Source organism: Schistocerca piceifrons, chromosome X (assembly GCF_021461385.2).
Source record: "Schistocerca piceifrons isolate TAMUIC-IGC-003096 chromosome X, iqSchPice1.1, whole genome shotgun sequence".
NCBI classification, from domain to species: Eukaryota; Metazoa; Arthropoda; class Insecta; order Orthoptera; family Acrididae; genus Schistocerca; species Schistocerca piceifrons.
The window spans coordinates 831,482,127-831,495,897 of record NC_060149.1 but is presented as its reverse complement, the minus strand read 5'-3'; positions in this window follow the sequence as shown (position 1 = coordinate 831,495,897).

The window sequence follows — 13,771 nt, the reverse complement described above, 5'->3', positions numbered from 1 at the left end:
AGGGATTTTGTTGTAGGGGATGGAGCTGTAGGGGCTCCTATGTTGCAGATGCATCAGGGGCCTGAGCATTAGTGGTAGGATGGTTGTCGGATTTACGGGTGTGGTCCCATGATGGTGGAGGTGGCTGATTCGTCCTTGGTTTCCTTCATGGAGGGTGGGAAGACTTCATAGCCTCTTGGTACATAGGACAACTCTTCCAGAAAGCCAGATGGTGGGGACCATGAGAAGTGCCCAAACAGTTGGCACATGTGGGTTTTTCTGGGGCTCCCATGTGCAGTCCTCTGACAGATGCGAGCCAGCACACTTGACACACTGAAAAGGCAGTGAACAGTAATTGCCGGTGTGTCGTAAACGTTGACACCTACGGCAGATGGAGAGGCCGCTGCGACCTTCATATTATTTGATTTGATTTTAGTAGGGAAGCTAAACAGCTTTGGTCTAACCCGCCGCTGCCTGCACCAAAACCGAATTTATTGAGCGGTATCACTCCCTGTATATCTAGTAAAGCCAGCCAATGAGCTTAAATAATGCAAGGAGTCCCTTTAACAGTTCTTTCTTAGGCACAGTTTCTTCAGGTCTAGTTGTCCCGAAAATTCTGTGTCTTTTGCTCTCCAATGCAGTGCATGCCAAGATTATGTGTGATGCAGTTTCTTCACTCTCATCACAGATCCTACATTTAGGGTCTTCTTCCATTATACCCACTGTATGTAGGTGTTTCTTGAAATTCTCATGGCCGGTCATCAGTCCAACCATGAGTTTAATGTCTTTCCTGTTCAAGCCCAGGATTACAGAGCTTCTTTTAAAACATGAATTTGGCATCATTACCCTGCCATGTTTTTGCTTATAGACCTTGGTCCATTATTCTGTGTGCTGCCTTCTGAGCCATTTCTGTAGTTACAGTCTGATCATGGCCTTAGAGATTGTCAGGACAGGTTCCAGTACAATGAATCGAGTCTTTGCCCCCATCCTGGCCAGTCTGTTGGCTTGTTGATTGCCACCGATCCCCGGGTGGTCAGGGACCCCCCTAGCTCCAGCAGAACCCTGTGACATTCTGAAACAATCTTAAATCTTGTTGCAGGTGCTGCCAATGATATCAGGGTTGCCTGTCTGTCTGAACAGATGTAGATGCTATGGTCCTTGTAGCATCTATGCACATTTCCTCCACACACGCCCTGATTGCAGTGATTTCAGCTTGGAATACTGAGGCCACTTTTCCTAGAGAAGTGATGCCCTCCACTCTTGGCTGAACCCCATATACCCCCGCCCCAGCGCCTTGGTCTGATTTCGACCCATCAGTGAACCAGACAGTGTCCCCCGTATGGTGTCAAACTGTTTTTTCCCATTGCTCCCTGCTTCCAATTATTATACTGTAAGGCTTGTTGAAGCAGATGGGAGTTATTACATAGTTGGCCAGCATTTCCCCAACCATTCCTATATTTACCTCAATCACTATTTTAGTGTGTGATTCTGGACATCGCAATGAGATCCAGTTTTTACCAGTTTTGAGTCTGTATGCACCAGCTGCTGCCTCCATCTTGACCCAAAGGTGTAATGGAGGCACGTCCAGCATGGTTTCCATCCCATCGGTTGGAGTGTTGCTAATTCCGCCTGCTATGGTTAAGTAGGCCAGTCTCTGGACCTTACCAAGCTCCTTCTTTGCAACCTGCTGTTCTATCTTCTTCCATCACACTATGGCCCCTTAGGAGATCCTAGGTCTAACCACTGTGTTGCATATCCAGTGCATACCTCTGGGGCTTAGGCCCCAGTTTTTGCCACAAACTCTTCCGGTACTCACTGGAGTACCTTTCGCCTTGGAGCAGATGCTTTAAATGTGAGGGTTCCATGTTAGTTCCTCATCTAAGTTACCCCTAGATATTTCACTATCCCCTTCGCAGGTAGAGTTTCATCGAAAAGCTTTGGATTGCAACTTGAGTGTTGGATATGCTTCTTTGTGAATTGCACCAAAACAGTCTTCTTAGAACTGACTCTTAGATCTTGTTTCCTGCACCAATCTTGCACAATCGCCATCGCACTTTGTGCCATATTCCTGAGGTGTGTCAGTAAGTTTGGCAACTATTACTATGACAAGGTTATCTGTGTATCCTTGGCCGGCCGGAGTGGCCGAGTGGTACTGGGCACTACATACAATCTGGAAACGCGCGACCGCTATGGTCGCAGGTTCGAATCCTGCCTTGGGCGTGGATGTGTGTGATGTCCTTAGGTTAGTTAGGTTTAAGTAGTTCTAAGTTCTAGGGGACTGATGACCTCAGAAGTTAAGTCCCATAGTGCTCAGAGCCATTTGAACCATTTTTGTGTATCCTTAGCAAAAGCATTGTCTGCAATTTAGTTCCTCAATGAGTTCGTTCACCTCTAGATTCCACAATAAAGGGGACAGAACTCTTCCTTTTGGACAACCTATAGTGGTGTTAATTACCATCTTTTCATTCATCATGGTGGCCTCTACCTTCCTTCCACTAAGCATGGCCCTAGTCCACCTACCCTAGGTCATGTACCTCTGCTGCCCTAACCATGGAACCGAAGGTTGTTTTACTAAAAGCCCTCTGTATGTTCAGGAAGATGCAGAGGGCTATTTACTGAAAGTGAAGTGCTTTCTCCACCTTCCCAACGAGATGGCAGAGAGCTGTGTCACATGATTTACTGGTTTATATGCATGTTGGTTTGAATGTAGAGCTGCCCTAGTTATCCTCCTTTCCCCAACATTTATATTAACCAGTTTTTTGAATGTTTTAAGAATGAAGGAGGACAGACTGATTGGTCTCATAGCCTTGGATTTTTGTATGATCAATTCTCCCTGGCTTCAGAATAAAGGCAACTTCACTGACCTCCAGGCATTGGGAATGATCCCTGCTGCTAGGCTAACCCTGAATAACCTGCATAGCACTCTTATAAGATTCTCTCCTGCTTGTTGCAGGAGAGCTGGAAATATTCCACCTGGGCCAGGTGACTTGAATGGTTGGAATGTTCCAACAGCCCATTGGATTTTACTGAAGTCGCACACTCCTGGGTCGATTCCCAGTCCTGTCTTTGAATGCCTGAAAACCATTGTCTCTCAGGGATCACATCCTGGTCTGTGTTATCCACCAGAGAATATTGAGGGAACTGAGTTTTGAGGAGCAATTCCAGTGTCTCGTGTGCTATCTTTGTATATTCCCCATCCTCCTCCCTCAATGTACCCCCTGAATTATTTGGTACTCTAGTGAGGATTTTGTGAAGTCTGGCTTGAGCAGCTGTGCCTTCCACTTCCTCACAGAATACCTTCCAGGATGCCTCCTTTGCTTGCCTAATTGCAAGATTGTATTTGACAAGGGCCTCACGATATTTTGCCCACTGTCCTTCTCTTCTTGCAAGGTTAAACAGTCTTGGTACTTGTCTTCTTTGCGTTTCCAAGTTGTTGTTCAACCAAGGCACACTCTTATTCGTGCACTTCTTGATGATTGAGCAGTTGTCCTGGTATGAGGACACTATGGCAGAGCTACTTCCTCAAGCTCTACAGGATTCCTTATCTAGGTTTTGATTTCTGATAATCTTAAGTCAAAGTCCCTCCTATATGTCTCCAAGTCTGTTTTTCTGGGATTCCTATAGGCCATGGTCTGTCTGATTCCCATTTCAATCTCGAATTTAATATGCATGTGGCCCGATGAGGATGGCTCTAACGCCACATGCCATTGTTTGACATAGATGCCCATCATCATGGAACCAAAGTTTATGTCAATTACTTCTTCCCTTGTGCTGTTCCTGATTGTAGGTTCATCATCCCTGTTCAGGACCTCCAAGTTGTTAGACTAGAGCAATTGAAGAATGTACTTACCTCTACTGTTGGTGTTGCCCATAACCTCTAGGTTGTGGGCAATGGCGTCGCATCCAACAGCTGGTCGCCTTGCTGAGGGCAAGCTTCCGCCAGTCTCCTTACCTCCAAAGGAGGAGGAGAGCTGTCTTCATAAGGAAGGTATGCTGAGGCAAAAACAATTTCCCTTGTGATACCTTCCTAACGTTGCTGCATCCTGAAGGTCAGCAGATCCCTGGAACAGAAATCCATCATTGGCATGAAAGAAATTCCATTTCTCACATAAATGCATGTTCTGGAGTTTCTTAGATTTCTAGCATAAATCAACCTACCTCCAGTACCACCAAGGCTCGACACCCTCTTTATATAAGTAGGTAGTCTTAGATTCCTCCCTTATCCTCTAGTTACATGTCATTGATGTTGAGGTGGGTCTGCATATCCCCTTCAACCTGAGTCAGTTTTTTCTTTGGGGTCTTGGGATCAAGCCCTTTTAATTCCCTCCTTTGTTTCTGTTCCCTGAGAAGTTTCCTCCTCTGTGCCCCAGAAAAGGCTTTAATCTTGATCGGGTTCAACTTCTCAGTTAGAATTCTCACTTCTTGCTCAGCTCTACACCCAGATTCAGTTGTGGGAGTGCATTCCATTTGTTCTGACCCCAGTGTTTGGGTGGCTGAGGACTCAGTTTGCCCCTCAGTTTGTTTTAAATTATTTTCATCAGTTGTGTCCATCTTGGTCCCAAAAGATTTAGGTATCTACTACGGCAAGAAAAAGGAATAAAAGTGAGATAGTGTTAATACTTTCATCCTTCTTTACCTCCTCTGCATTACTGCAGATGACGCGTCACTGAGCACATTTGTACTGTGCATGCAGTACACGCGAGGTGCCTAGTTGTTTCCACTGCCCGGTGTGGAATACATAAGTTCTTGTACACTTCACTAACCTGCTGTCTTCATGATGATGATGTCCCCCGCGCAGAAAACAGCACGCAGGTCGTGGATTCTTTTTCTAGAGGCTGAAATTAACTTCGCAAGGAACTGCTGCTAAAAATAAACTATAACTCATTTGGGATGCCACTCGCCTTTTTATTGATAGAGACACGAGAAACTATTCTTGATCACAACGTATTGAACATATCTTTCCACAGTCATTATATCTGGCTAAAATAACATGAAATACATCCTGCCACAGACAACATGTCTGTCTACTGGAACAGTCAGAACTGGAGAAAAAAATTACATGAATCAAATACTACTATTACAGACAACATGTCTGTACCTAGCGACGTTCGGAACTGTAGTAAATAAAATTCCATGAAACAAATACTGCTATAACAGACAACATGTCTGTCTACTGGAACGGTCAGAACTGGAGAGCCGGACTGCCCGAGACACTTCGGACGCCAAGCGAGCAAGGCGTGACCCGAACGCCACCGAAGTGCATCGGCAGTAATATCGTCAGTCTTTTGTTTTAGTAATACTTTGATTTTAATAATTTTGAAATGACTGATTGATAGCTGGCTGTTGAGAGATGTTTATTTAAAAAAATGAAGTAATTTGGATGACAGGCTTAATTAATAATAGCAACTAAAGTTTAACGTTTTGGCGCCCTACCGCCGAACAAAGCAGCCAATCACAGAGCAGTAGCATTATGCAGGCGGTCTTTCTCACGGGAATGGTACCGAATCTAACATCTGTCACCGGTACCTCATCCCACATTGCGTCATATCTAAGCTTCTTGCATCTCCACTGCCCTGGGAATAGCTTCCTGGAGCCTAATATGATGGCTGAATAAGCCAGAAATATTACACATCCCCTTCCTTCTGAGATTTCCAAAAATTGGGGTGTTCTCGAAGACAACACTCAATTTTGGAAATATATGAAAAAATAGAACCAAATTTTGATAAAAATGTGAACCAATAGGTAATCTCTGAAGAGCCAAGCTATCCACTGGCCCTACTTTAAAAAATCAACCTGTATACAAGAAGCTTTAACCAATCTGCCCTAAAAACATTATTACAATTCCAAAATCTGAGAAGAAGGAAATGATGTGATGCCTGCCATAAATTCCAAAACAGTAACACCCTACACCACAAACAATGTCAACATAAAGTTACATCTTCAGCTCCTAACACAATAATATGAAGAATAAGTAAACATTTTACAAATAATATATCATCATGTGATTACACAAAACATGTGAGAAATAAACGAATTTTCAAGGTAAATCACATATTTATCTGAAACACAAGAAAAAATCAGCTTATAGCTGTCTTTTACATGTACCCAAAAAGACTGAAGTTATCTAAAAAACATTAACAGCACACGAATGTTCACATTATTATCAGCTCATTGCCGTCCATTTAAACTCAAAAGGAATTACAGCATTAGATAAATTGTATTAAAATAGAGACACCTTCTCGGCTTATTGCCATTCTTTTCAAAATCACTATTCACACTTTCGAAAATAAATGACTGAAAATCACTCTTTTACGTACACTTTCACAATTACAGGAACAAACGCATGTGACTCACAACAGCAACAGGGTCTTCTGTTGTCCATTAAGTGGTCTTGCATTGCGTAGTTCATCTCAACTGGTGCTGGGTTTGACAATTGACTGTCCATTCTCAGTCTGCATCTCCAGCATACAGGACCGGTACATTTCATGTAACAATACAAAATGCCTTACATTATATTTCTAATAAAACTTAACTAATCCCTGAAATAAACTTTTGATAATACAATACAATGAATATGTACATGAATAGACCTAAAATGTAAACTTCATTCTGTTTGAATGCAGTGCCACTGTTTATAAACATTGACTGTTATCATATGGCTAGGGCGTTGCCCGCAACGTATGATGGGTCGATGTCCATTCACAACATGTGACGTCCAGCACTAGCGCCGTGACTCATTCATACAGATGCCAGTTGTTGCCGTACGCTTTAACTCTGACAGACAGCTCTGCGCCATATAACTGTTTCATTACGCAAACTTATATGACTGCACCTCCAACTCATTCTCATACGTTATTTCTACATTTTTCAATACAGTATCATTTTAGATATTACGTAAACAGTTTTCTTAATCATTGATGGGCACACAGTTGCGATTCAGAGATATTGAGAGAACACTTCAGAATAAATCTCTTAATGAAAATTTTGGGTGTCAGAAACGTTGCGTCACTTAACGGTATAAGTTACCATACCTCTCTCTTCTCGTGTAAGCGTTGTTACTATTATTATAACCAGTGGAACTGTATTAATGTGTTCATATGTGTACACTTCTGTAATCATTCCTGTGTCAAAAGTCGTATGTAAGTATTATGTGACTTCATGCAGGGGCTGTCTGAACTATTCACTGCTAGCATTGTAGCTTTCATACTTCTTATTAGAAACCAGTGAGCTATTCTCCATATCTTATATAATGTGGCCTTATCTTTAAATCGTAATTATATTGTGTCTGTGTCCCTTGAGATGTTCATGCTGGTGTTGTGTCTTGCTCACGTCAAAAACAATACGTCTATTCTCTCGTACTTCATAACCAGTTGGCGGAACCATTCGCCAATAAATACCTCCTTAATAATGGACCAACTCACACGTCGCCTTGTACCTCCACTGCCTCATACAACATAAATAATGGGCAGACTTACATGTCGCCGAATAATTCTCATCTCCTCACTTCTTCTCCACAACATAAACCTCTTTGGCAGGATCATCCCTTGCGTATAAATACATACTCTCTTGCCTCAGCGAAAATTGCGTCGCTGGCAATTCATACTTAAGAATATAATATATTTATTTCCACAAAACTTAACACAACTTTTGCACTAATAATCTGCTGACATCGTTTTCTGCCACCAAATCTCATTCTTTCGTCATGTTCACTTACCTGGTTTAGCGTCGTCCTCTTCTTCAGCAACTGTTAGCTTAGGTCTGTAGTAAGAGCCCATATTTCACTTATTTGCTACTTTTTCCAGATTTTTCAAACATAATGCGTGATGTATAGTACTTACTAGTTCTTAAAATTAAAAAATGAATCGTTCCACTGTATACTTTGTGATAGATGTAACGTCATTAAAAGCTTATACTGATGCTTCTTAAGGCAACGTAATACTGTGTTCTCTAGCTTGTGTATCTGTGACGCTGTACTTTGGTGTTATAAAACTCGCTGTTCACATATTTTCCGTCAATTCCTGTTTTTCACCCGTGCAATGCAGATGTTTATACTGCTGGGTTACTATGCTGTCACTAATAATGTTTGTTGTCACAAATCGGGTAAAAAATTGTCATAGCCGTGGATAGAGAAGAATGTAAAGAAGACAGAATATAGGTCAGAATGAAAGAAGAGGAAGAACGAACAGCATGAAAGAAAATGAAGTAATGCTGTCAGTTAACTCGGGTACCTGGTAGTCGTCATCTACCTAGCAATGCAAAGAACGCTATTGCCCCCTGAGGGTTAGTTTTCTGGCTCCTGATTCCTGTCTCTTTCAGGAGCATGATCCCTTCCATTGTTATGATATTATCTATTTCTACCATAATATCCTCCTCTATTCATACCTCTCTGAAAAGCACCTCTCCCTCTTCTTGAAGGACTGCGACTGTAACGAGGCGGCCTATTTTCCTCTCGGTCGCGACGCTCGTCGCTTCTGTTTGTGCCTCTGCTTCGGCTTGACTCACAGTCATTACGTGGTCTGCACGCCACCTGTTCCTTCTCCAGCCTTCTTGCACTTGCTTGTTGCCTGACAACGCATCTAACTGCTCGAGGACGTGCAGTAGGTTATTGACATCGCTTTTGTTTACATTGATTAACTTCTCTTGTACAGACACTGGAAATTTAAGTATGATTATTTCTATGACGTCTGATTCTCTTAAAGGTTCAGTTAAGTGTTGATTCTTTTCCCAATAGTGTTGAAAAAACTCTTTGTAACTGTTACAATCACTACTAGCAAAACTCCTTCCCTCAAAAATTTCATTCCTGACGCTATTTTGTGTGCTAGTAGACCAGTACTGATTTAAAAATGCTTGTACAAATTCCTTGTATGTGGTACATGTGTTACTGGCCCCGGTTCCCCATGATATTGCGTCTCCCTGAAATCTACTTGCCACAGCTTTCATATTTTGTTGTTCTGTTAGATTTTCAGGAAGTGTACCCTCGAACTGTTTAATAAAATCAACTGGATGTATGTTACCTCTACTAGAGAAAGGATGGTAAACAATAGTGGGGTTTATTACATCGCTAGCATGTACACACACTCTGTCCTTACTTTTGTCAGGAAATTGCTTAATTGCTTGCTCAAATTCCTTCAATTTATCTTGAATCGAATCTGTGGTACCTTTACAATGAGCACCTATCTGTGAAACCTTACGACTAAGTACCTGCTGCTCATCTTTGATGTTTTCTAACTCACTTAACTGCTGTTCATGTTTATCATTACATTCCTTAGCAGCCTTGCTTTGCTCGTTTATTACTTGGCTAACATTACTATTTATTGTTGATATTACACAGTCCTGAGCCCCCATATCATCATTCAGCTTTTTAATTTTACAATCAAACTTCTGATTTATCTCAAGCTTACATAATTCTAATTTCTTACCCCATTCTTTTGTTTCTCAATCTATTTTACTGGAACAAGCCTCAGTTTTAGCTTCAAGTTTTGATATCTTTTGTTCTAAAGCCTTAAAATTGCTATTGATTTGAGTCATTACTGCATTTGATTTCCTGACATCACCTTTTGTTTCTCTTAACTCGGCTTTTATCTCTTCTTTAGTGTCATTTTGCCCTTTATCTATTTTTTCGTTAGTTTCTTTTAAAAGTAATAATAACATATATAACGTATTTTGGTCCTTGCTGATTTCTATCTCCCCATTATCTACTGTTGGCAATGTTTCAGCTGAAGCAATGCCATGACTTAATCTGTGTGACTCCTATGTTAGCTCATTTGCAATGTTGACGTCAGATTCAGTGTGTCTGACGTCATCGTCCAAATCTACTACGTCGTTGTGGTCAGGAGCGACAGTGTGTACATTTTCAGTACGATCATTTAACACAGAATCAGCATTTTCCGAAACATTTTCAGTTCCATTATCTAAACTTTGCAAATTATCTGATAGATCATCAACAATGTTTTCTATGTGCAAGTTTGTAGCTGATCTGAAGAATCATTGCCATCAATATCTACTTGATCGCTTTCCCTACTTCTAAGACGGTATCTTTTTTCAATTTTGTCAGACATTTTACACTTCATATAATTTACAAATTTTATCCAAATATGTTTAAAGGGATAAATTTTAGACTTTGAAGTTACAATATTATTCTACTGTCCGTTAGAGAGATTAGCTATTTGCGCCAGAATAACACTTACTCTTCGATGCTATTCTGCGTGCTGCCGTCGAGAAGCTCCTTCTCTGCTCTGGCTGCTGAAGCTGAAGTGTCGTACTGCTGCCCGGACTGCTGGAACACCCTGTTCAGCGGCTGCTACTCATCTCGCCCGCTGCTGGCTGCCGATCCTCGCACCTAACGCGGAGAACTGGGGCCGCTGGCTCTGCCTCCCCGCGCTGCGTTGCGTCGCCTCGTAACACGTCGAAATCTCGATGAAAATTAAACGTAATCCCATGGACCGCGCACACGTATTTGATTTTCTGTCACTTGCTCTTTAACACTTTCAGCATCTACTATACAAGGACGTTATGTTCTCGTGTCTTGTCTGTGGCTTCAAAAATCGAAGTTCAACTCAAGTTCAAACGAGTTCAAACACAGATCAAAAATCATTTGAAACAGTTCCTACACATTTCTATTGCCATGTAGTAGCAGAGCAGTCACTTTAGGTGTTATGAATTTTTCCAAGTATTTTTCACAGTTCACAGTCCTCGCTAAAAATCAAGCCTCATGTCTCCAAAGCACTCAAACATCGAAGACATCCCCGCAAGGGATCCCATGTACGGCAAGAAAAAGGAATAAAAGTGAGATAGTGTTAATACTTTCATCCTTCTTTACCTCCTCTGCATTACTGCAGATGACGCGTCACTGAGCACATTTGTACTGTGCATGCAGTACACGCGAGGTGCATAGTTGTTTCCACTGCCCTGTGTGGAATACATAAGTTCTTGTACACTTCACTAACCTGCTGTCTTCATGATGATGATGTCCCCCGCGCAGAAAACAGCACGCAGGTCGTGGATTCTTTTTCTTGAGGCTGAAATTAACTTCGCAAGGAACTGCTGCTACGAATAAACTATAACTCATTTGGGATGCCACTCGCGTTTTTAATGATAGAGACACGAGAAACTATTCTTGATCACAACGTATTGAACATATCTTTCCACAGTCATTATATCTGGCTAAAATAACATGAAATACATCCTGCTACAGACAACATGTCTGTCTACTGGAACCGTCAGAACTGGAGAAAAAAATTACATGAATCAAATACTACTATTACAGACAACATGTCTGTACCTAGCGACGTTCGGAACTGTAGTAAATAAAATTCCATGAAACAAATACTGCTATAACAGACAACATGTCTGTCTACTGGAACGGTCAGAACTGGAGAGCCGGACTGCCCGAGACACTTCGCGCGCCAAAGCGAGCAAGGCGTGACCCGAACGCCACCGAAGTGCATCGGCAGTAATATCGTCAGTCTTTTGTTTTAGTAATACTTTGATTTTAATAATTTTGAAATGACTGATTGATAGCTGGCTGTTGAGAGATGTTTATTTAAAAAAATGAAGTAATTTGGATGACAGGTTTAATTAATAATAGCAACTAAAGTTTAACGTTTTGGCGCCCTACCGCCGAACAAAGCAGCCAATCACAGAGCAGCAGCATCATGCAGGCGGTCTTTCTCACGGGAATGGTACCGAATCTAACATCTGTCACCGGTACCTCATCCCACATTGCGTCATCTCTATGCTTCTTGCATCTCCACTGCCCTGGGAATAGCTTCCTGGAGCCTAATATGATGGCTGAATTAGCCAGAAATATTACACTACACAGTCCACACCATGGAAACCCCGCACGGTGTAAGGCTACTTACTCAGGGAGGTCGCCAGATATCCCTGAGTCTCCGTTCTTCCCATGTCCTACACACCCCTCGGCACAGATCTCATCACACTTTGGGTTGGGGAAAGGAATTGGGTAAGGACTAGGAGTAGATAAGGAAGACAGGACGTTGTGGGACACTCTTAGTCTGACCCATCAGCTAATGCCTTTCCAGCAGTAGGTCCTCTACCTTTGGCATAGCCCTCATCTTCACGCAAGCTTTGTCAAGGTAGAGAGGGGCCTTCATATGATTCAATACACACCTTGGTGCAGAGGAGATACCAGATTTGGTAAATGCTTTCAACGTCCTCACTCCTAACAAGGGAGACAACATGGGTGGGCATAGTGATTAATTTCTGGGTCTCAGGGTCCCTCTTGATGTATTGGTGGACCAAAGGGTCCAAGAACTTGAGATTGAGTGAAACATCCCTGCTATCTGTTTCTGTAACTTCGCAAGGAAGGTCTTTGATAACGATTTTTGTTCTTCTGTCGCCAGAAGCCTGATGAGTGTAGTAGTCCATAGCCCTGGACTTCACAAAGTTAAGGCCTTGGAGATAATCACCCATGGTGTCAAGCAGGTTTTTGACGTGGTCTTACTGCTATACTTCCCACAGTTGGCCCACAATAAGGCTTTGCAGTTCAGTGTTCTGTTTAATGTAGTTCATGGGATTGTAAACAATGATAGGAGGGATCTTCTCCTTGTTTGGTGGTGGTGGCGGTGGATTCTGACGAGAGGAGCCAGGAAGTGGATCCATGTCCTGGTCCATGGCAGCAACAGGTGCTGCTGCGCCAGTTGAGCAGGCCGCGGTGGCCGAGCGGTTCTAGATGCTTTAGTCCGGAACCGCGCGACTGCTTCGATCGCAGGTTCGAATCCTGCCTCGGGCATGGCTGTGTGTGATGTCCTTAGGTTAGTTAGGTTTAAGTAGTTATAAGTTCTAGGGGACTGATAACCTCAGACGTTAAATCCCACAGTGCTCAGAGCCATTTGAACTGTTTTTTGCGCCAGATTCGGAGGCATCTGAATCTGAATCGCGGCCGCTGCGACGATCACGAGCGGAAGACTTTAGATTGTCGACCACGGGGTAGGCCGACAGGTTCGAAATCACCAGAAGGCCCGTTGAGTCGACGAGATTGTGTAGACGAAGCAACATTCGACGGAGCTTCCGCGTGGCAGTCGGTTGTATTAATACTGGATGCTGACGTGGCTTGACTGTCAGTAGGTGAGAAGTCTATCATCAGGCGGTCATGGGAATCGTCAGAAGACACGAGGCTGTGTACAGGGTTCACGTGAATCGGTATCACTCTCAGTGGTTATCGGTGACTTTTGGTGGGAGTCACGGTGCTCTCGATCCTTAGCCCATTGTGTGGTGTCAGTATCAGCACAGGTAGCAGCTTGCCGGGATGGCTGTCGAGCGGCTGGTGTCACATTGCCACACGATGTGGCGGTGGAAGAGTCGCCTAGCTGCGGATTCCTCAAAAATGGCTCTGAGCACTATGGGACTTAACATCTGTGGTCATCAGTCCCCTAGAACTTAGAACTACTTAAACCTAACTACCCTAAGGACGTTACATACATCCATGCCCGAGGCAGGATTCGAACCTGCGATCGTAGCGGTCACGCGGTTCCATACTGAAGCGCCTAGAACCGCACGGCCACACAGGCCGGCGGCGGACTCCTCTCCTTGGCCCTATTCATGCTGTGGCCCGGAGCGATTAACGTAGTCAGGGCGCTGGCAGGCTATATACACTACCGCCTGCCTCCTATATGTACGCGATACAATAGGACGCCTATAAAATAACAATGCTGCCTTAGAAGGCAAACGACTAATCAACGTCGACTCAGACACTACGACTACACAACGCTGAGCAACACTCTTGACCGTAACGAACAATGCGGATGTACTTGCGATTAGACACTGTCAGGAC